Here is a 22,053-nt window from a genome sequence, read left to right as displayed (position 1 = left end):
TGACAAAAATTAAACAGCATTCATAATTAAAAAAAAAACTCTCAGCAAATTAGAAATAGAAGGGAACATCCTCAATTTAATAAGAGAAATCCGCAGCTGACATTATATTTAATGGTGACATTTTTTTTACTTCCAATTTCATTTCATTTATTTATTTTTTTGCTTTTTTTTAATTTCAGAATATTACAGGGGTACAAACATTTTGGTTACATGAATTGCTTTTGTACAGTTTGAGTCAAAGTTATAAGTGTGTCTGTCACCCAGATAGTGTGAATTCACACTCATTAAGTGTGAATTTACCTATCACCTCCTCCCCACGTGCTTGATTTCCATTGAATTTTACTACCATATGTGCACATGAGTGTTGATCTGTAAGTTTCAATTTAGCAGTGAGTAGATATGGTTTTTGTTCTTCCATTCTTGTGATACTTCACTTAAAGGATGCTCTCTAGTTCCATCCAGGTTGTTACAAAAGGTATTAGTTCACCATTTTTTATGGCTGAGTAGTACTCCATGGTATACATATACCACATTTCATCGATCCACTCATGTATTGATGGGTACTAGGGTTGTTTCCACATCTTTGCGACTATGAATTGTGCTTCTATAAACATTTGAATGCAAGTGTCGTTTTTATAAATTGTCTTTTCTGTCTTTGGGTAAATACCCAGTACTGTGATTTCTGGATCAAATGGTAGTTCTACTTTTAGTTCTTTGAGATATCTCCATATTACATGCCATAGAGGTTGTACTAGTTTGCAGTCCCACCAGCAGTGTATGAGTGTTCCTATCTCTCCACATCCATGCCAACACTTGTTGTTTTGGGACTTTCTGATAAAAGCCATTCCCCTTTTAATTCTCTTTGATGCCCTTCAGATTCTCCAGATGCTAGCACAGGACACTGCACCAAGCATTTTTAAGTGCACAATCATTTTGCCACACTGAAAAAAACCTGAATCTTCAAATTCTATATAATTAAATATATTCCTCATCTCATTGTTCAATTAATTTCACTCAGCATATGTGGGTCTCTTCCAGCCACTCCCTATTTCACTTATTTCAACTCCCAGAAGTCTGGCTCCTCCTTGGTCCATACTTCCAAGTTATGATTCCCTGCTATCATTCCCTGTTTCTCTATCCCACTTCTCAGAATCAGCTGGCTCCCTGACAGTGGAAGTTGGAATGCTGCTTCTAATCCCATGGGCACCAAAAGCCATGTGGCAGCCATGAAACTACATCACTCACATCTCCTATTGCAGGGGCATCTTCGATAGATGACCCTGGCTGCTGCTCCTTGAAGCCACCACCCCATTTTTGCTGAGGCCAACTCTGCCCATGGGCTATGCCAGCCAACAACTGAGCATGGCAGGGATGCTAAGGCCAGTGCAAACTCTCCTACAACTCTGCAGCAGTCTGGGACTCTTCCTGCTCAGTTCTCCTTCCTTCCATTGCACTGTGGTCTGATTATTTTCCCACCATCTCCAGCCTTCCTTCTCCTTTTTCCTGCACAGGTGTTCTCCCAGTAAATGTCTTGCACTTCTAGTGTCTAATCCCATTTTGGTGTCTGTTTCTTGGAGGACTCAGTCTGGTACACCTCCAGCTCCACTGCCAGCACCTCTCTCAGCCCAACCCAGCCCAGCGGGACCACCATTAGCTAGGCATGAATTTTCAGAATTCCTTATTGCCAAATAGTTATGATATAAGCAGTTTTCCCACATCAGGCACCTTAACATTGAAAAGTATCTAGTAGACACTCAATGAACACTCATTCTATTTGTTTGCCGCCAAAGCTACACAGACTAACTGGAGATTCTCAGAACAAACTGAAGTTTGTCCAAGAAACATTTATTGCCTTCCCACTGTATATCTATTGCTGTGCTTGCTGCATATGAAGGAGTCAAAGATCAATAAGGCATGGTTGCTGTCCTCAAAGACTTCATGGTATGTTTGTAATAAAAGGTTACCTAGGAAAGGTACTCTGGAGTTTGCAAAAAAAATTAAGATGTTTTCTCTCATTATTGCCTCACAAATCCCTTTGAACATGTATATTTGAACATGTATAGTTGAGAAATTGAGCACTTATGATGTGTCAGGTTCTATTCTAGGCAGTGGGAATAAGGCATCAAACAAAATAGATAAATATCCCTGCCCTCACAGAACTTAAAACCTGTGTGGAAGTCACATAGCCAAAGTATTTGAGCTGAGACTCAAACACAGCTCTTCTTATAACAAAATGGGTGAATCTCCAAAACACTGTGTTAAACAAAAGAACGCAGACAAAAAGAGTATGTGCTATAGGATTCCATTTATGAGGTTAAAGAATCAGCCAAACTAATTGATGGTGATAGAAATTAAAACTATCGTTACCCCAGCAGTGGAGAGAGGATGGATATTAACTAGAAAGGAGCACAGGGAACATTCTAGAATGATGGCAGTGTTTTGTATTTTGATTAAAGTGATAATCACCTAGCTGTACACATTTGTCAGGATCCTTCAAGCTTTCAGATTGAGATATGTGCATTTTCCTACATGTAATTATAGCTCAAGAAAAGAGTAAATAACTTTTCAAACTCCTGCTCTCCCCACCATATTTTCCCTTCATTTATCAAGGGCTTCGACAGTCTCTTAACTATTTTTTTGTATCTCTCCTTAACGGATAAGAACAGAAGTAAAACAGGATCTTGGCTGTACAGCCTGCTCTCTACCATTGGTTAACATGCCACTATCTAGTAGGTAGATGATTTCTCTTTTATTGATCACCTTTTACCAAATTCAGCTTTAAACCACCCTCGTCCTTTCCTACTTTTTACATTTTGTCCACAACAATTTTCTCAAGCTTCATTTTGTTTTAGTTTCTAGTCTTTCTAATTCTTGTTTTAGTTGTCTTTGGTTATATTCTTTTTGTTCCATTTAACACAGATGTGTGCTTAGTGTCATATTGCAACATGCAATAAACAGTGGTTTATTTAGGTTTCTCCTCTTTTCTACTTCCATTGTGATATTTTATTGCATTTAGCTGTTTCTAGTCAGTTGGCTAGTTAGCTTCTCCTTCCTATAATCTGCTTTCCAAGCAAACAATTGCTTTGCTTTTATGATTCTGAGATGTGCACTTAAGGTTGCCACTTAACGTCCAAGTTTTGAACATGTTCTTCCTTATTAGTTTGAAATAAGACCAGAATAGTGCTTCCCTCAATATGTACACTTTCTTCCCATAAATGAAAGTTTCATCAGATACTCTGCTTTCAATAGAATTGCTCTTCTACCAACTGTCCAAAGAGTTGAAGCTCCTGCTTCTCGACTATATCCTGCCTCAGTGCCACCATTATTCACATCTTCCCACTGGAGGAAGAGGTCTACAGTATACATCCTCAGAAATATACCTTTTGTTTTACTCTCCTTCTATGGATATTCAAATATTAATAACTGTAAAGCTTTCTTAGCACTTTCTTCCTCTTCTATTAAATCTGTTTCTCTACATAAAAAAATTAGAAAGCAACATATATTTATTCAAGAATAAACAAATTCATATCAAGCAAGAAACTATGATTTCCATAGATCTCAATGATAATTTCATAAATGTATTTATTATTGAATAAATATATTTCCTTGCTTATTATTTCTTTTAAAATTATCTATTTGTAAATGTACATATGCTAGAATAGTGTAACAGTTTAATCAGATAGAATTATATGAATAGAATCAAACAAGTTAAACATAGTTTTGAATTACAGAGTTTTGACACTATGGCATAAGACTTCAAAGTAATACAGATATAGGAACTTTTCTGAACACTGTGAAATAAAACCTATCTTTTTAAGTAAAAATGCAACAAAATTAACAATATTCAGAAAATTCGTTCACACACACATATGTATAATTTCTTAACTATACCTCTAATTTTGGAAAGATGGGGAGGAAGAATCCATTATAAGAAAGAAAATGTTACTATTGGGTGATGAAGCAGAGTCTCCAGAGTAAAACAAAACTTCTCATTTCCTTTTCTATTAATTCCCTTATCCATTCATACTATATCTGTCTTAAAAGTTCATTTTGCCCATGTTATTTCCCCTAGGGTCCTGGTTCTCAGATGAAGAATGTGTGTATTTTGTGCAGAGAAGATAGTTTTAGGATCTCCAGACTTCTTGTCTTAGCTTGGGGCATGGATATAGTTTGGATGTTTGTCTCCTCTAAATCTCATGTTGAAATTTGATCCCCAGTGTTGGAGGGAGGGCCTAGTGGGACATGTTTGGGTCATGGAGGCAAATTCCTCATGAATGGCTTGGTGCCATCCCATAGTAATGAGTGAGTTCTCACTCCATTAGCTCACCGGAGAGGTAGTTGTTTAAAAGAGCCTGGCACCATGCTTCTTTTACACCCTGCAGAACCAGGAGCCAAATAAACTTCTTTTCTTTGTAAATTACCCAGACTCAGATATTTCCTTTATAACAATGCAAAATGGACTAAGACAGCTGCCATAACAAAATACGATAGACTGGGTGGGTTAAACAACTGATTTTTTCCTCCCAGTTCTAGAGGCTAAGAAGTCCAAGATCAGAGTACCAGCATGGCTGGGTTCTTGGTGAAGGCCCTCCATATGGCTGCCTTCTCATTGTGTCATCACATGGCAGAGAGAAAGTCTGGTATCTCTTTCTCTTCTTATAACAGCACTAATCCCATTATGGGGGCTCCACGCTCATGACCTCATCTAAACCTAATTATCTCCCAACAGCCCTACCTCCTAATACCATTACATTAAGGGTTGGGGCATAAGAACCTATGAATCTGGGGGAGACATGAACATTCCTTTTATAACACTCTTCTATTCCTCCAGAAACCTAGGAACAATTCAGCTACAAGACACAACTTTCTCTTACACTGACCTCTTAAAGCTCTAATGTATTGCTGTTCTCGCCATGCTGGACATTCTCCAGCTGCTCTGAAAATATACTCTCCTTCCTTCTCTACCTTGCTCTGTGCCTTATGAGCTACATCTAAATTGCCCCCACCCTTTGTCCTCTAGCTGAGTTTGGCCAATTGCAAAAGATCAGAGGATGGTTGGAGAATGAATCTTTGTTTTATTCTCCCAGGGCCCCCGAGGAGCTGTATTTCTCTTACAAAGGCCACACTGTCAGGTGGCTTCTGGATTCTGGTCACCAGCCCTTCCCCTGCCCTTCAGGCCTATGGCTGGTAAGAGCCCCACTGTTATTAACTCTTCCCCTGACCCATCTCACAACCTTGAATATAGCCTCTCATTACACTCCCCTCCATGACCTCACCCCTTTCCTTCCAGGACCTTGACTGCACACAGATTCCCTGTCTCCCTTCTCCATCTTACCCAAAATCCCCTTCTATTTGCCTAATTTCTCCTGAACCTGGGCCCCAGAGGGGGAAGGGCAGATGCCAAGCCACAAGCAAGGGTCAAGGGCAGGAAAACCACACACTGCCTCAAAAAGGAGTGACAAATCCAAGTCAAATGATAAACACAGACTTATATATGGATGGACATTCAGACTTGAAAACTGACCATATTTGGCTTGAAAAGCTGAAAATCCTACTCACAGTTAAAGCTTTATGTCTCAGCTGCCAAAATAAACATTTCAGTATACTTATCAACTTGCAACTCTCTTATAATGTTTGAATGTAACCGCTTTGCTGAAATTTTGATATAACTAGCTTTTTCTTTTAACTTGAAAAATATGTTTTAAAAATACTTTTAATATATTTACCAAAAAAAAAAAATAAGAAATGATGAAAATCACTGTGACGGGGACATGAAGGGCTCTGGAAGAAAGTCTTGAAAAGCAAGCGTGGTTCATATCTCACTGGAATCACTGAGAAGCATCTCCCGGGATGACTTCCAGAAGCAGAATGTGGTCAGATCTTGAACAGCTGCAGGTTCTGTTTGCTCCTGCATCCTCTCCCAACTCCAAGATTTTTTAGATAAAATCAGATCCAAAATTGATACAATGAAGAGCATAAAGGGGGAAAGTGAGTTACAAAAATGAAGCCTGAGGGGTTGGAAAGTACCCTACCTTGGTCCACAATAATGTTCTTTCTTTTTTTTTTTTTCTCAATACCCACTGAGTTTGGAAAAAAGTATGCACCCCTTTGTAAATTTCTAGGTTGACATATAAAATGTTTTGTTAACCACAGTTTAAATAGCTGCACAGAAAGTGATTTCCAGAATATTATAAATACTAACATTATCCTTTTAAATGTAGCCAATGGAATATAAATATCACATAAATTTGATGTCACTATCATCTATTTTATAAATATATGAGCAAATACATGGCAACCTTTTCTTTAATTGCCAAAAATTTGGCCTGGTCCTTCCTTTCCTTGAAATGACTATTCCATGTGACTTCTCCTACAGAATCTACAGTAAATGATATTTAAGAGTATACTTTTTATGCTGAAAGTATTTTTGATCACCTTTGCATACTTTTTTGCTATGAAAATATGTCTATAGGCCAGACCCAGTGACTCTAGCCTACAATCCTAGCACTCTGGGAGGCCAAGGCAGGAGGATCGCTTGAGGTCAGGAGTTTGAGACTAGCCTGAGTAAGAGCAAAACCCTATCTCTACAAAAAATAGAAAATTTAGCCAGGTGTGGTGGTGCACACCTGTAGTCCCAGCTACCCAGAATTGCTTAAGCCCAGGAGTTTGAGGTTGTGGTGTGCTATGATGATGCCACTGGACTCTGGGGGCTGGAAGGAGGATGACAGAGTGAGACATTGTCCCCCCAATAAAGTCTATAATATAAAATTAATTTTATTGCCTGTCATCTTAAACACCTAAAATTAGAGGTTTATTTCTAGAATGAAGTGTTGTTATAATTATTGGTAGTACATAATAATGAATAATAATAATTATTATTAAAAGTATTAGTACATTTTGTCAATTAAAAATAAATTTAAAAAGTAATACTAGTACATACATAATTAATCAAGAAAATATAAATATTTCACAAATTTTGGTGAATAATTACTAATTATAAAAAGAAACATGTATGGGAAATGTTTCTGTTAATGAGATGGATTAGGAGTGAAGTGCTTATAGTGCCTTCATTGAAGAAGAATTGGCTGCCACTAGTATTTTGAATTTCTCCTTACCCCACTCCTTCTCCCCTGCAGGCTTTTATACCACTGAGTACAGCAGCATGGTAAGTTCAGGTTGAGTCTGCATTTCTTTGGTATAAAATGGGAAAGAAGAAACTTTAAAAGGAGAGGTGGCAAAAGAAAACCACAGATAAGTTATCAGGTAAATTAATTTTGGTAAAGAGTACATATGGAAGTCAAGCAAATGAAAATTAATTCTCTTAAAACTATTTTTGCTCATGTACTCCTTGGTAAGCCTCCAAATACTCCCCAATAGAATCCATAGATGTTATTTTACTTGCCTATCGATAGAGATGAGAAAAACTTCCCATATGAGTGCAGGGGTCTCCATGTAATCCTCCCACCTCCCTGCAACACAGTGAATTGCCCCAATCCTCTTATTTTAGGGATGCTATTTTACTTAATATCAAGCTCTGTTAATCTAGGAATTAAAAATTAATTTGGCATTCTGCAGGTTGTCTGTTTACTCTGTTATTTCTTTTGCTGTACAGAAGCTTTTTTAATTTAATCAAGTCCCATTTATTTATTTATTTTACTGTGATTGCCATTGGGGTCTTCTTCATAAATTCTTTGCCAAGGCTGATATCTAGAAGAGTTTTTCCAACATTTTATTCTAGTGTTCTTATGGTTTGATGCCTTACATTTAAGTCTTTTATCTATCTTGAATTAATTTTTGTAAGTGGTGAGAAATATGGACCGTTTCATTCTTCTGCATGTGTCTATCAGGTTTTCCCAGCACGATTTATTGAATAGGGCTTCCCTTTCCCCAGTGCATGTTGTTGTCTGCTTTGTCAAAGATCAGTTGGTTGTAGGTAGATGGATTTACATCTGTGTTCTCTATTCTATTTCATTACTATGTCTTTACTTTTATACCAGTATCATGCTGTTTGGGTTACTATAGACTTGTAGTATAATTTGAAGTCTGGTGATGTGATGCCTCCAGATTTTTTCTTTTTGCTTAAGATTTCTTTGTCTATTTGGACTCTCTTTTGGTGCCAAATGAAGGGTAGAATTATTTTTTCTACATCTGTAAAATATGACATTGGTATTTTGATGGAGACTGTGTTGGATCTGTAAGTCACTTTGGGCAGTATGGACATTTTAAGGATGTTGATTCTACCAACCCACAAGCATGAGATGTTTTTCCCTTAGTTTGTGTCACCTGCAATTTCTTTCATCAGTGTTTTGTAGTTCTCCTTGTAGAGATCTTTCACCTCCTTAGTTAAGTATATTCCTAAGTATTTCATTTTCTTTGTAACTATTGTGAATGTTATTGAGTCTTGATTTGGCTCTCAGCTTGACTGCTATTGGTGTATAGGAATGCTACCAATTTGTGTACATTGATTTTGTAACCTTAGACTTTGCTAAATTTGTTTATCAATTCTAGGAGTCTTTTGGTGGAGTCTTTGGGATTTTCTAGGTAAAACATAATATCCTCAGTGAAAAGTGATAGCGTGACCTCCTCTTTCCCAATTTGGATACACTTTATTTCTTTTACTTGCCTGATGTCTCTGGCTAGGACTTCCAATAGTATGCAGAATAGAACCGGTGAAAGTGGGCACCCTTGTCTTGTTCGGTTCTTAGGGAGAATGCTTTCGACTTTTTCCCATTCAGTATGATATTGGCCATGGGTTTTTCATATGTAGGTTTTATATTATAATTTTGAGGTATTTTCCTTCTATGACTAGTTTGTGGAGAGTTTTTATCATGAAATGGTGCTGGATTTTATCAAATGCTTTTTCTGCATCTATTGAGATGATCATGTGGTCTTTGTTTTTGATCCTATTTATAGGTGAATCGTGTCTATTGATTTGTGCATGTTGAACCATCCTTGCACCCATGCATTGAAACCCACTTGATCATGGTGAATTATTTTTTTGATGTGCTGTTGAATTCAATTTACTAATATTTTATTGAGGATTTTTGCATCTATATTGATAAGGGATATTGGTCTGCGGTTTTCTTTTCTTCTTTGTTGTGGTTGTCTTTGTTGTTGTTGTGTCCTTTCCTGGCTTCGGCATCAAGATGATACTGGCTTCATAGAATGCGTTAGGGAGGATTCCCTACTTCTTGAAGTTACAGAATAAATTCTGCAGGATAGGGAGAAAATATTCACAAAGTATACATCCAATAAAAAGCTAATATCCAGAATCTACAAATAACTCAAACAAATCAGCAAGAAAAAAACAACAACTCCATTACAAAGTATGCAAAAGACATGAACACAAGTTTTTCAAAAGAAGATAGACAAATGGCCAACAAATGTATGAAAAAATGCTCAATATCACTAATCATCAGGGAAATACAAATTAAAAACACAATGAAATATCACCTTATCCCTGTCAGAGTAGGTATTACTAAAAAGCCAAAAAACAATAGATGCTGGCATGGATGTAGAGAGAAAGGAACACTTACACATTGCTGGTAGGACTACAAACTAGTACAACCTCTATAGAAAGAAAACAGTATAGAGATTTCTCAAATTAATAAATATAGACTTACCATTTGACCTAGCAAGCCAATTACTTGGTATCTACCCAAAGGAAAAGAAGTCATTTTATAAATAAAACACCTGCACTTGAATGTTTATTGCAGCACAATTCACAATTGCAAAGATGTGGAATCAACCTAAGTGCCCATCAATTCATGAGTTGGTAACAAAATGTGGTGTATATATTGATATATACTATAGAATACTACTCAGCAATGAAAAAGAATGAATTAATGTCTTTTGCAGCAATTTTGGGTGGAACTAGAGACCCTTAGCATAAGTGAAGTATTTCAGGCATGGAAAAAACAAACGCCACATGTACTCTCTAATAATTTGGAACTGATCAATGGGCACACGTGGGCACAGAGAGAAGTAAAAGTCATTGGAAATCAAGAAGGATAAGGGTGGATGAGAGGAGAGGTAAAAATCTACCTAACAGGTGCAATATATATTATTTAGGGGATGGGCACACTAATAGCCCAGACTTATGCATTATGAAAGCTAACCATGTAACAAAAACATGTGTACTCCATTAATATTTTGAAATTTAAAAATGAAATCTATAATTAGCCATCAGGAAAATGTAAATCAATGAAATACCATTTCACATTCATTAGGATGGCTATAATCAAAAAACAGATGATAACAAGAGTTGATGCAGGTTTGGAGAAACTTGAACCTCCTACACTGCTAGTGGGGATGTAAAATGATGTAGACACTTTGGAAAACAGTTTGGTAGTTCCTCAAAAGATTAAACATAGAGTTAACATATGATCTAGCAATTTGACTCCTAGGTATATATACCCAAGAAAAATTAAAACATATGTCTATATAAAAACTTGTATACAAATGTTCACAGCAGCATTATTTATTATAACCAAAAAGTGGAAACAACCCAAATGTCCATTAACTGATGAACAGATAACATTGCTAAAAGGGAATATTATTCAGCAATAAAAAGGAATGGAGTATTGATGTATAATGCAACATGAATAAACCTTGTAAACATTATGCTAAGTGAAAGATGCCAGTCACAAGAGACAATATGTTGTATGAATTCATTTATATAAAATGCCCAGAATAGGAAAATCTATAGAGACTGAAAGTAGCTTAGTGGTTGTCTAGGACTAAAGAAGATGGAGAGATTAAAGGATGATAGCTAATGGGTACAGGGTTTCCTTTTGGGGTAATGAAAATGTCCTAAAGTTTATTGTGGTGATTGATGGCTGTACACTTCTGTGAATACACTAAAACTACTGAATTTCACACTTTAAATTTGTCAATTGTGTGGTATGTGAATTATAGCTCAATAAAAATACTATTAAAAAAGAAACATAATTATTTCTAAATTTTTTCCATATGGATTCCAACTTTCATTTAGCCCATTCTCTCAAATCATACAAAGTACATATGTTTCTTTCTCTTATTTTAGTCTGGTGTTTTCTGAGGCATTTCAGAGCTATTTGGGTAGAACCTGCAGCCATGTGGGTGGCTGTTCCCTGGGCAGTGCTCCAGGTCAGCCCTCTCCTCTCAGAGAGGCATGTGCCACTCCCATGCACTTGGAACACTCTCCACCTATGTCCCCCTGACCCCCACTTGCCTTTGTTGTTGAAGACCTAGCAAAGTCCTGACTATCCAAGTTTTTAACTTTCTGGTGCTATCAATTGAAGAAGTCAGTAGAGGAAAATCCTAAACAATAATTAGGCACAATTCACTTTTTATTTGACTTTGAAATAATTTTTGTGCCTTTAATCACAGATTAAAATGATTAATTCCATTTTGGATGCAATCTCAGCACTCACATAGTATAACGCTCTCACTAAAGAGGGTTGAAAGAAAACTATCTGTGGCATTTAGGGTATTCAGGGGAAAGCAACTACAGAACTGAACATTTGTTTGAGAATAACCATAAAATGTGTAATTTATATGCAGTTAATGAAAGATTAGTGGTTCTATCTTTGAGCTTTTAGAACTATAATGAACAACTCATTTGTGTCAAAGAATAAAGCCAACTATATCATACAAACACACACCTGAACTATTTTATTATTCATTCCTTTCAAATCAGTGTGATATCTCACTGGATGGGGCCTGGACCAAGAAGTCTCAAGAAACTTGGGTTTATATCCAGGACCTAGCACTTAATAACCATGAAGACCTTGTCAAATCCATGAACTTCTCTGAGCCTCAGTTTCTTTGTCTATACTATGGGTTAACAGCAATTACCATGTTTGTCTCACAGATAGTTCTTAGAAGCAAATGTAAAAGTATTTGGAGAAAATATAAAAGGTGTATGTAATATTAAGAATTATGAGTTACATGAGAGAATCAGATCTTATTCAGTATGCGGCCACCTCCCCGCCCTTTGGTTGCCTTTTTACCTGCAAGCATTGACCTTCTGAGGAGACTAAAATTTACCGAGTGTCTTTTCTGGGAATCGGAGAGCTAAGCACTTTCTTAGGCATTTTGTTTCATTCTTATGTTATTATCATTTGACAATAAAGAACTCAAGGATAAGAGAGGTTGACTAACAACCAAATTTACATAGCTAATGAGTTTTGGAATAGGAATTAAAACCTAACTCTAAACTCATGCTTTTTTCTACTACACCATACTTTTGAGGGAAATTCTCCTTTTCTTGCTCTCCTTAACAACCCCTGTCCCTTTAAGACATCCAAATTAGAGAGTCCATCATCCATAGTCCCTGGAAAAAGAGGAAGATGATCTGAAGACCTTTATCAAGCTAAAATGGCAATAAGTCCCAATTTTCCCAGGACAGTCCCTGTGCAGGCTGGTTGTCCTGATGTAATTATCAGCCATGCTTTCCCCCTTTTACTTTCAGAATGTTTTTGTTTGGACCTGAGATGCTGGCACTCACTCAACATCATGAAGGCTAACCAGAATCATCAAGGAATTAGATATGTATTTCTCAACTATCATCACTACACATCAAAATCGTAGATTTATAAATGTGCTACAGATTTTTTTAAAAAAAAAAAAAAGTTTGTGTAGTAAAGCTAAAAGCGTATATACATGTCTGGAGAAGATAAAGACCAAGTGAGTAACTTAGACTGAAGAAACAAGAAAGACAAGAGAAATAGAGAAGTCATGACATATAAATGAGGACTTGTGAGACAACATGTATCAATATATTCAGAGAAAAATAATCTACTGGCTCTTAATAAGATATGTTAAAAGACAGTTTGTAAAAGCAAAATAGCATTTGATATTGCCTCTTCCAAGGAGGCAAGTGAGTGAATATGAATGCATTTTTCATTCCCCAAAGAGACATTGTATCAAGGTTGATGATTTTGGCCTTTGTGTTTTCCTAGGAGTGTATGTTTGCCAGTGACCCACCCTTTAGAAAGAACATCAGTCTCAACCCAATACCTTGTTCTGCTTTTTGTCTACCTCATGAGTTTAAAATGACAGCAGAGATCTGTCACCTTGTAGTCTAGACATTGCCAACCTTTTCTATTCTTGTTGAATTATCTAATTTTTCTCATTATTTTGCTATTTAAAATCAGTTATATGTACACATGCTGAGGATGTGGAGTAACTATAACTCTCATTCACTGCTGGTGGAAGTGTAAATTGGTATAATCACTTTATAAAATTGGAAGTGTCTACTATAATTGAATACGTATTTAGCCTTTAACTCAGTGAATCTTCTCTTAGATATAAACCCAATGGAAATGTGTATATATCTGCACCAAGAGACATATTCAGAAATGTTCATAGTAGTATTATTCATAGCAGCCCCAAACAGGAAACAACCCACATTCCTTCAACATTAGAATGAATAAATAAATCGTGGTTTGTTCATACAATGAAATACCATTCAGCAAAGAGATGGGTGAAGGGAAGATGAAAGAACTACTCCTATACACAACATGGATGAATCTCACAATCGTGCTTATTGAAATGAACAAGACACACTAGAGAGTAGTAGGCATGATTCCCTTCCTGTAAAATTTAAGACAGGCAAATTTAATGCGTCATGTTGAAGGCTAGGATCATAGTTTCTCTGGGGGAGGAGGATGTGGTGGATAACAGAGACTGGCCAGGAGATAGGCTTCTGAGGTCTGGTAATGTTCTATTTCTTGACCTGAGCAGAGGATACAGGTTGTGTCTTCCTTGTGTTAACTCATTGAGCTGTATATTAATACTTATGATTTCATCACTTTTCTCTGTGGGGGTGTGGGGGTGTATGTGTATGTATATCCCCTTAGCAAGAATATTCATTAAATTGCTCACCCTTAAAAGATCTTTTGGCTGTTGTGTGGAGAAAGCAATTTACGAGAGAGGAGTGGAAACATAGTCAAACACGGAGGCTACTGAGGTGGTTCAAGTGGGATCTGAACTTAGACCAGGGAAGGGAAGTGAAAATGGGAGAAAGTGAAAGCACTGATTCTAGAGATAGAACTAACAGGCCTGATGGGGAAGGAGGCAACCAGGGAAATGGAGGAATTAAAGCTGATTCCTTGGTTTTTTGAGTTTGACCAACTATGTGACCAGAGAATAATCAAATTTGGAGATGAAAATCAAGAGCTAGGTTTTTGGGCACAGGAAAATTTATATGTCCAAGTTGTCAGCAGGATATGTTAATTTGAAGCTTAGAAACAGGCACAGGGGAAAAAAAAAAAAAGGAAAAACAAAACAGGCTCAGCTAGAACTATAAATTTAGAACTCATCAGCAGATAGACGGTATTTACAGTCATTAAACTGAAATGTTTCCTAACTCTGTTCTCAAGCCTGCCTTATTCAACATTGATCAGTGACTGGATAAAGGTGTAAACAAATCACAGATTAACAGTAAAGTCATACAATGAAAACAGTGTCAAAAATAAGAAAACAACTCAAAGCATGATAAAAATGTAATAGAAATAATGTAGCTACCCTCTTAGGCTCAAATCATCAATTACTTCATACTAGCAGTGTGGCCTAACAAAAATATATAAGACTATAAATGAATTAAGATTTTAGTTTCCAATGGATAACTTGAATCAGCACTAAGACAGAGCAGCCGAAACATCAGTCTAGAGATCAATACAAAGGAAGTAACACAGTATTCTTGTTTTACCCTGTGCTGCTAAGACCCTAGAGCAGATGTCACGGTTTAAGTGTGATTTTTGAGATACTGGAATAGGGTCAGAGAAAAAGAAAATTACAAGAAGTATTCGGAAAAAGTGACATGTGAAGAACAACTGAAAGAAATGGAACTATTTAGCTAGAAAAGAGATTCAGTGGGGAGAGGGTCTGGTGTTTTAAAAATTACTTTCAAACACTTCAAAGACTGACATTTAACACTTTTTTCTTAAAAAACTGTAGAAGGCACAATGAAGGCAAAAGATGATTGATAGATTGATAGATAGATAGATAGATAGATAGATAGACAGATAGATGATAGAATATCAGATAGACAGATTCTGCCACGAAATAATGAGTAATTTCCTAACAGCGATATTTGGGTTGCTTTATACAATAATTCTCCACTGCTGAACTATGCCAGCAGAGCCTCTATGGCCACTTATGAAGATTCATGGCTGGGTGGATCATTTGGTTTAGAGCCTCTAAGTTCTTCCCAACTGTGAGATAATTATGAATGAGCAAGAAGACTCTGAATGGGAAAAATTACATTTTGGAAAGAAAGAGAACAAGAAAGCATGAAAGAGAGAGGAGGAAAGAGGACAAAAGAGAGGCAAAGGGAGACATTTCTATCGTGCAAACACTTTCCCTGGCAGGAAAAAATAAACTAACAACAAAAACAACAACCAAAAAAAAAACCCTAAAGAAATTTAGGGAAAAATAAGATCTGTAGCAGGAGGAGGTAGGTTTAAATATCTGAAAACACCTCCCTACACCTAAAACAAACTTACTACATTTTATTACTTTCCTACAGAACACTCCAACTCTGATAATCAGCATCCTATGGTTTTAAATAATTAAAATCTATCAGTAATTCATTTACCACCTCTCATTTCTTCTAGTATGCCAATTTTTTTTAGATAAAAGTGACTTGCAATACATACATGGTGAAATTAGAAAGGCTTTTCTAAAATGATAAAATAATAACTCTATTTTTTGCCCCAAACATTTAGCTATTTGTGCTCTACTCCTTCAGAAAATATTTTGCTCTCATAGTAAAAGTCTTCAGAACCAAGTAATTTGAGTACCATGCCCTTTACAGCAACATTCTGCAAATTCTACTATTTCCAAATAAAGTAGTGTGCAGTTTTTTCAGGACCAGTGTTTTACTATCTAAGTTTATTTCCAGTGACTTGTTTATCCAAGAGTTTCCAAGGACCATAATAATTTTTAAAAGGAAAAAAAGCATACTTTTTAATAAAATGTGCAATTATATGAATGTATTTAGGCTGATAATATGTGACAAGCAGAATTTTATATTCATTCACTATTATTAAGAGGACAAAAGTCACTCTGCCTACTTGGTAAATAATTGATATCATTTCCCAAAAGTCAGATAGATATGTACATACAGATGTTACAGAAAACTGTGCATATTTCAATAAAAAAAATTGTCATTTCTTTCGAGGTTAGCATTGATGAGAATGTTCTGAATGCTTCAAAGGATTCCACTCTCCCTCCTTTTTTTAAGAAAATGCAAACATCTACTAAAATTGCTTTTGAAATAAGATATATATCCATTTACTAAGTGTTTAAATAGAGAAGAATTACCTCATTCAGAAACTCAAGAACGTCAATAGCCCTGTTTATAATGTATTTAATATTTAATAGAGTAACGTCTTTACTGTCTACCTTTAGATCTAATCTGTAGGCTGTTCTAAACAAGAAACCAAGAACTTGATAAGTAGTTGGCAGACAGCGAGGGCTTCATTGGGCTTCAGTGGCCCAAAAAGAGTGCATCCACGTACCAAAATTGCCTAATTTATTTTATGCCTTTATGTATTGTAGAAATCTGCCTTATAGTTTTGTGTAACCATGGAACAGAAATAGAATAACATTTTTTTTAGTAAACTCTCTGGAAACAAAATTCTTCCCAGATATTTATTGATAGGAAAATATAATCTAAAAATTCTTCTGCCCAGCCCCTTGGCAGCATCCCAGTCTTCCATCTGCTTTGTGCAGTTGGCTTCCCTTCGCTCTTTACTCGTAAATGATTCTCTCAAGCACTGAAGGTCACCTGACGGACACCAAAACGGTCATTTACAAGACCCAGGTGGAAGGCGTTCTGTACTTCTGTTCTTAGTTTTCTGTTGGAAGTATGCAATGAAGCTAAAACTTGTTTCAAAAAATCTTTCCATTCTTTTTTCCTTTGGTTAATGCAGGTTAGCTATGCTATTTTTTAAAATTAGCTTTAACTATAAATGGAAATAGAATAACATTTGCAAAAAGAAAAATTATTAGATGACACAAAGGCTTCAAACTGAGCTCTAATAATTTTTTTGTACAAAATCAAATCCCAGATCAAGAAAACAACCTCTACATTTGTTGTTTTAGCAACTAGTCACCTTGTACACATTTCAATTGGTATTTGGAAAACATTTAACTCTGCAGCTTTGCAGAAATTATGTTCCCAGTTGAATATTCTAGAGGAAGTTGTACTTATTAAGAGTTTACCTTGAAAGTTAGTGCTCACCAAAAGTTAATTAGTGCCTATTTTATGTTCCGGAAAGATAAAATATCAAAGTCTTACAGAGGTGTCTTATTTATACATATAATATTCAGAAATCAATGGGATACTCAAAAAATTAAACAGGAACATCCTTTACATATGGAAAACAGGATAAAATAAATCTAAAATTAATTGTCATACATTGTTCTGAATGAGAATGGAGTGACCCATCCTATCAGCTCTAATCATGAATATAGATTTTTCAAGAGTGTACCTTCTTCCTCGTTTATTTCTAATAGATAACCATTCCCAAACAAAAGCTAATTCTGGAAATTCTTGTGTATGAAGAGAGGTTTCTGCCCAGAGGAGGTAATATTTGAAACAGCCAGAAGATCAAGCTGGCACCAATTACAAGCAAGCCACTGTGCCTTAATATTAAACTAAAAATTCCCTGGTTCACTGGTACAAGGCTTATTTGACACAAAATGTGGATGAAAAGTGGTAAATTTTTTAAAAATGAAGAAAATTTTATTAAATATAATACCATGCAATCATCTGGCACCACTCCACAAAGTTGATTACTGAATAACTTTAATAGCAGACTTTTTTAAAATCTGTTCCTTTAAACTTCTTTGTGGGGGGCTGTCCTCTGTATTTTTAGTGCAGGGAGAGGTGGGGCAGGGATAGTTGCAGGGGGAGGGTTGAGGAAGGAGAGGATGAAAGGATGCATTGATAAAAGAGGAGTGGAGGACAGGGAATAGTATATGCAGAGCCCACTGTGCCACAAGAGAGAGTGGATCATCCAGGAAACAGCAGGCCTTTCTGAATCTCTCAAATTTTGCCCTTTCTGACAGTAAGCAAGCCTAGAAAGGTATGCTTAAAGGACCTGGTGAGCAACTGCCTGGTTGTTCCACTAACAACAAGTCAGCGGATTTCTCAGTTAAGATCACCCAAAACTTGCAAAAGCTATTCAGTTGCAGAAGATTGTCAAAAACCCTTGAATTTTATAGCTCTAAGATAGAATTTTATGGATCAAGAAGTCCCAAGTCTATACTTTTCCAGATATAATCATTTAAATAGTCCTAGCCTTTGTGAGGGAAGTGTTAGGAAGCCAGGCAAGGTAGACAGGGCTTGGCAGTTGCTTCTTTTTGATCTCTCTCTCTCTTTTTTTTTTTTTTTGGAGGCAGAGTCTCACTCTGTTGCCCAGGCTAGAGTGCCATGGCGTCAGCCTACCTCACAGCAACCTCAAACTCCTGGGCTCAAGCAATCCTCCTGCCTCAGCCTCCTGAGTAGCTGGGACTACAGGCATACACCACCATGCTGAGCGAATTTTTTTCTATTTTAGTTGTCCAGCTAATTTCTTTCTATTTTTAGTAGAGACGGGGTCTCGCTCTTGCTGAGGCTGGTCTCAAAATCCTGACCTCAAGCGATCCTCCCACTTTGGCCTCCCTGAGTGCTAGGATTACAGGCACGAGCCACCACACCAGGCCTTTTTTGATCTCTTGTGGGTAGTATACATATCCCTTAATTAATACCAGCATTATATTGAAAATTTGCAATTAATCAGTGATAATGTATTCCTCTGAAATTTTTACATGGCAGACAAATATCCTGAATATAAAAAAGCCCTGGAATTTCTGATAAATTGGTATTACAATCCTGAGGATTATCTTAAGCATGGGTTTGTAAATGAAGAGCTGGAGCTTAATTTTTCCCGTTTACATTGACACTGTGTCTTATGCAGAGGTTCTCAGCCTGGAAAAGTAGGGGAAAGGCAATTTTGGCCCCCAGGGGACATTTGGCAACATCTGGAAACATTTTGGTTGTCATGACTGGGAAGTGTTATTGGCAGCTAGTGGGTAAAGGCCAGGGATGTTGCTAAACACCCTGCATTGCACCGGACAGCCTCTCACAATGAAGAATGATCTGGCCCAAAATGTCAAAAGTGTTGAGGTTGAGAAATCCTGGTCCAATCCAAATGCTTTACATACTATTAAACCGTATGGTGAGACTAAGAAGTTATTATTACTGTATTTTCACTAACAGCCAACTTGTGCAAAGGTAGTTTGAAAAACAGACCCTGACTTAAACTGATGTAAGTTATATAGGAAAAAAAGATGGCACATTTGTGATTTGGAAAAAAAAAACACTGAAAGGAAAAAAATAGATATTTTTATTCAATGGAGCATTCACATACAATTTTCAATGAACCAGAAAATTAACCATCTTTCTTAGACACTGTGCTGAAAGAAGTGAGGAACCAAATGGTTATTAACTATCCTACTCACAAATACTAATCTATCATCAAGTTGTTATTCCTCAAATATATTAATATACCATCTAAAAATCAGCCCTCTGGTCAGAAGCTATGATATATAATAACAGCCAGAAGATAAGTATACCAGTATTATTATAAAACTTTCTATTTCTGTGAGTTATAGGACACTTACAGGGGGAAGGGGCTTATTGGGGAGTAATCCTGTCATCTAGGAGATACTAGAATGTGTTCAGCCATTTAGCTCCCACCCACTTCCTCTCTTTCCCCTTTCCTGGTAAATCTCCCTTTGAGCTAGTAAGGATGGGATCCCATATCCTGTGGGAATCACCACAGCTGAAGTCCCTTGAGAACAACAGTAGCTAACATTGTCTAAGCATTTACTGATAGGATAAGCAAAATCATTTTTATAGCTCCCCTCAAAAAATCTTATGTGTCTAAATGACAAAATGAACACCAACTTCATTAAAATAAGAACCTCATACAGACCCAACCCATGAGCAAGGGGGCTGTTCAATAGCAATTGGTAAATGGATGAACAAATGAATTCTCCCCTCTTGAGTTCTATGCTATATACAAATATAGATGGGTTTCATTTATCTAGCTTAGGTTTTAGAGACACCTTTTCATAAATCCTTATCATTTTACAAATGAATCTATAATCTAAACTGTCCTGTTAAGACCATATTGATTTCACCTTCTTTTCAGCCTCCTAGCTCCACTGCCTGAAAAATGAGTCAATGATTTGTGATAACTCTTTCAAAAATCCTAGTAATCCTACTGGAAATGTAAATGCAATCAATGGACAAGAATTATAAGGGAAGAATCCCTAAGACCAGATTTTAGCCACTGCGTCAGCTCACTCTGGTACTATGGGAATGACTTTCTTTTGTGGATGAAACATTTTGAAACCTGGGATTATAATTTTTAGGAAGATACATTTTTACTCAATTTATTTTTGAGTTATTTGTTATATCGAGTTATTAGCTGTAAACTATCTCTTATTTGCCATTTTCATAATTTTCCATAATTAATATTAAGGATTCACTTACAGATTCATGTCTTCTATTCACTCTGATGAACAGTTGTTGGACAACAATTCTAGAAGAGTCCCATTTCTCATCGGGTCAGACTGCTTGGGAGAATATAAGTAGAGAAGTACAAAAAAGGCAATCAGTAGAATGTCTGAGTCATCACTTTGGAATTAATTGAACATAAATAAAATTGGGAAAGAAAAGTAAAAACACAAGGGAAGGAGCAGTAAGACCACGTCTGGAAGAAAAGGGTCACCATGGCCATGAAACTGACCCCACAACGCTCTACAGGGTTGACACTGCCATTCATACGATGCAGTAGCAGCAGGAAAACTTGTAATTTAATTATTAGAAATATTGAGTTTTAGCCCCTAAACATTTTCCCATTCAGTTCATGTGCTATTGGGGGATTTCTTTTGTTTTTTTAGTAATTTTTATTGTTTCAAAAATAGTCTTTTTTTCTTTCAGAAGTAAATTTTCAAATCCAGTTCACATAAGGGGATTGGATTAGTGCAGCAAACTCCAAATACACTGCATTCAGTAATATTTACTGTGTGCCTACTGTGTCTTAGCGTTGAGCAAGCTGCAAGCACGCCCTCAAGTCTAGGACCCATTATTTTGCTTTTGGTAATTTTCACAGACTTCTCTTCCTCCCCAAACACACGACTAAGTCCGCCAGACCCTAAAACCCGTCATGAACCGCAAGGGCCTCCCGTCTGAAGGCCTTTGAGTGAGCGGGTCAGCAGGCCGACTCATCTAGTGCCGTTTGGCTTTGTGTTGGGGTTCTATTAACAGGGTTCCTACAAGGCAATGTCAGATGTGACTGCGTTGTAGAGGTTCCTGAATTTTTCAGCAGAGTCTGATTCAAAGGAAAATTAAGAGTTGTAGTAACAGTTTAAAAAAAAAATCCGACCTCAGGACCTGACGGTGCAAACTCGAGGGGCAGGGGGCTCACCTACCCAAGTCCATATCCACACTGTGTTTCCAGCAGGCTCGCACACTCTGGGCCCTGGGATAGCGGAGCAGCTGACGCGCTTGCGGGGTCCCCTGGCACTTGCGGGGTCCCCTGGTACTTGCGGGGTCCCCTGGCAATCAGGTACGTTGTGGCTCTTCACAACCCAGCAGCAACCACGTTGACTGGAAGCTCACTGTGTGTTGGGGCCATGTAAGAGTTTTAGATACAATTAACATTTAATTCTCACAGGACAACTCTGAAGCAGGTGCCACAGCTCCCATTTTGCGAAGGAGGGGCGAGGCTCCCAGGGCTCGGCTCCGCGGGCCGAGCACACCTGGCAAACGGCCCGGAGGAAAGCACCGGCCTTCGGGTTCCGCGGCCCGCGCTCCTCAGCCACCGCGCCGCCTCCCTGCGGTCAGTCTGCCGCCCCTGGCACAGACAGCCCCCCGGCTCCCAGGCATCGCAGTGCGGCCGTCTCGCTGTGGGACCCAGGGGCCCTCCTGGTCGGGACGGCACCCTTCGCCCCCCGCGCAGGGCCGGGATGTGACGCGCCGCGGCGGGCGGGCGGGGCGCTCTGGGC

General features: G+C 37.4%; 1 long non-coding RNA gene across 1 annotated transcript; it reads right to left on the bottom strand.

The window, feature by feature from the left end:
* Positions 1 to 9,109: 9,109 nt before the first annotated feature.
* LOC123647404 lies at positions 9,110 to 22,007 on the bottom strand. Its single transcript, XR_006738223.1, has 3 exons — positions 21,478 to 22,007; positions 20,537 to 20,616; positions 9,110 to 9,211 (listed from the first exon to the last, which is right to left on the bottom strand). It is a non-coding gene; the product is annotated as an uncharacterized LOC123647404 (long non-coding RNA).
* Between the last annotated feature and the right edge of the window lie 46 nt (positions 22,008 to 22,053).

The sequence above is a fragment of the Lemur catta genome, chromosome 11 (assembly GCF_020740605.2).
Source record: "Lemur catta isolate mLemCat1 chromosome 11, mLemCat1.pri, whole genome shotgun sequence".
NCBI classification, from domain to species: Eukaryota; Metazoa; Chordata; class Mammalia; order Primates; family Lemuridae; genus Lemur; species Lemur catta.
Note: the sequence above shows the minus strand (reverse complement) of the source record. Positions and strands in the feature narration are given on the sequence as shown.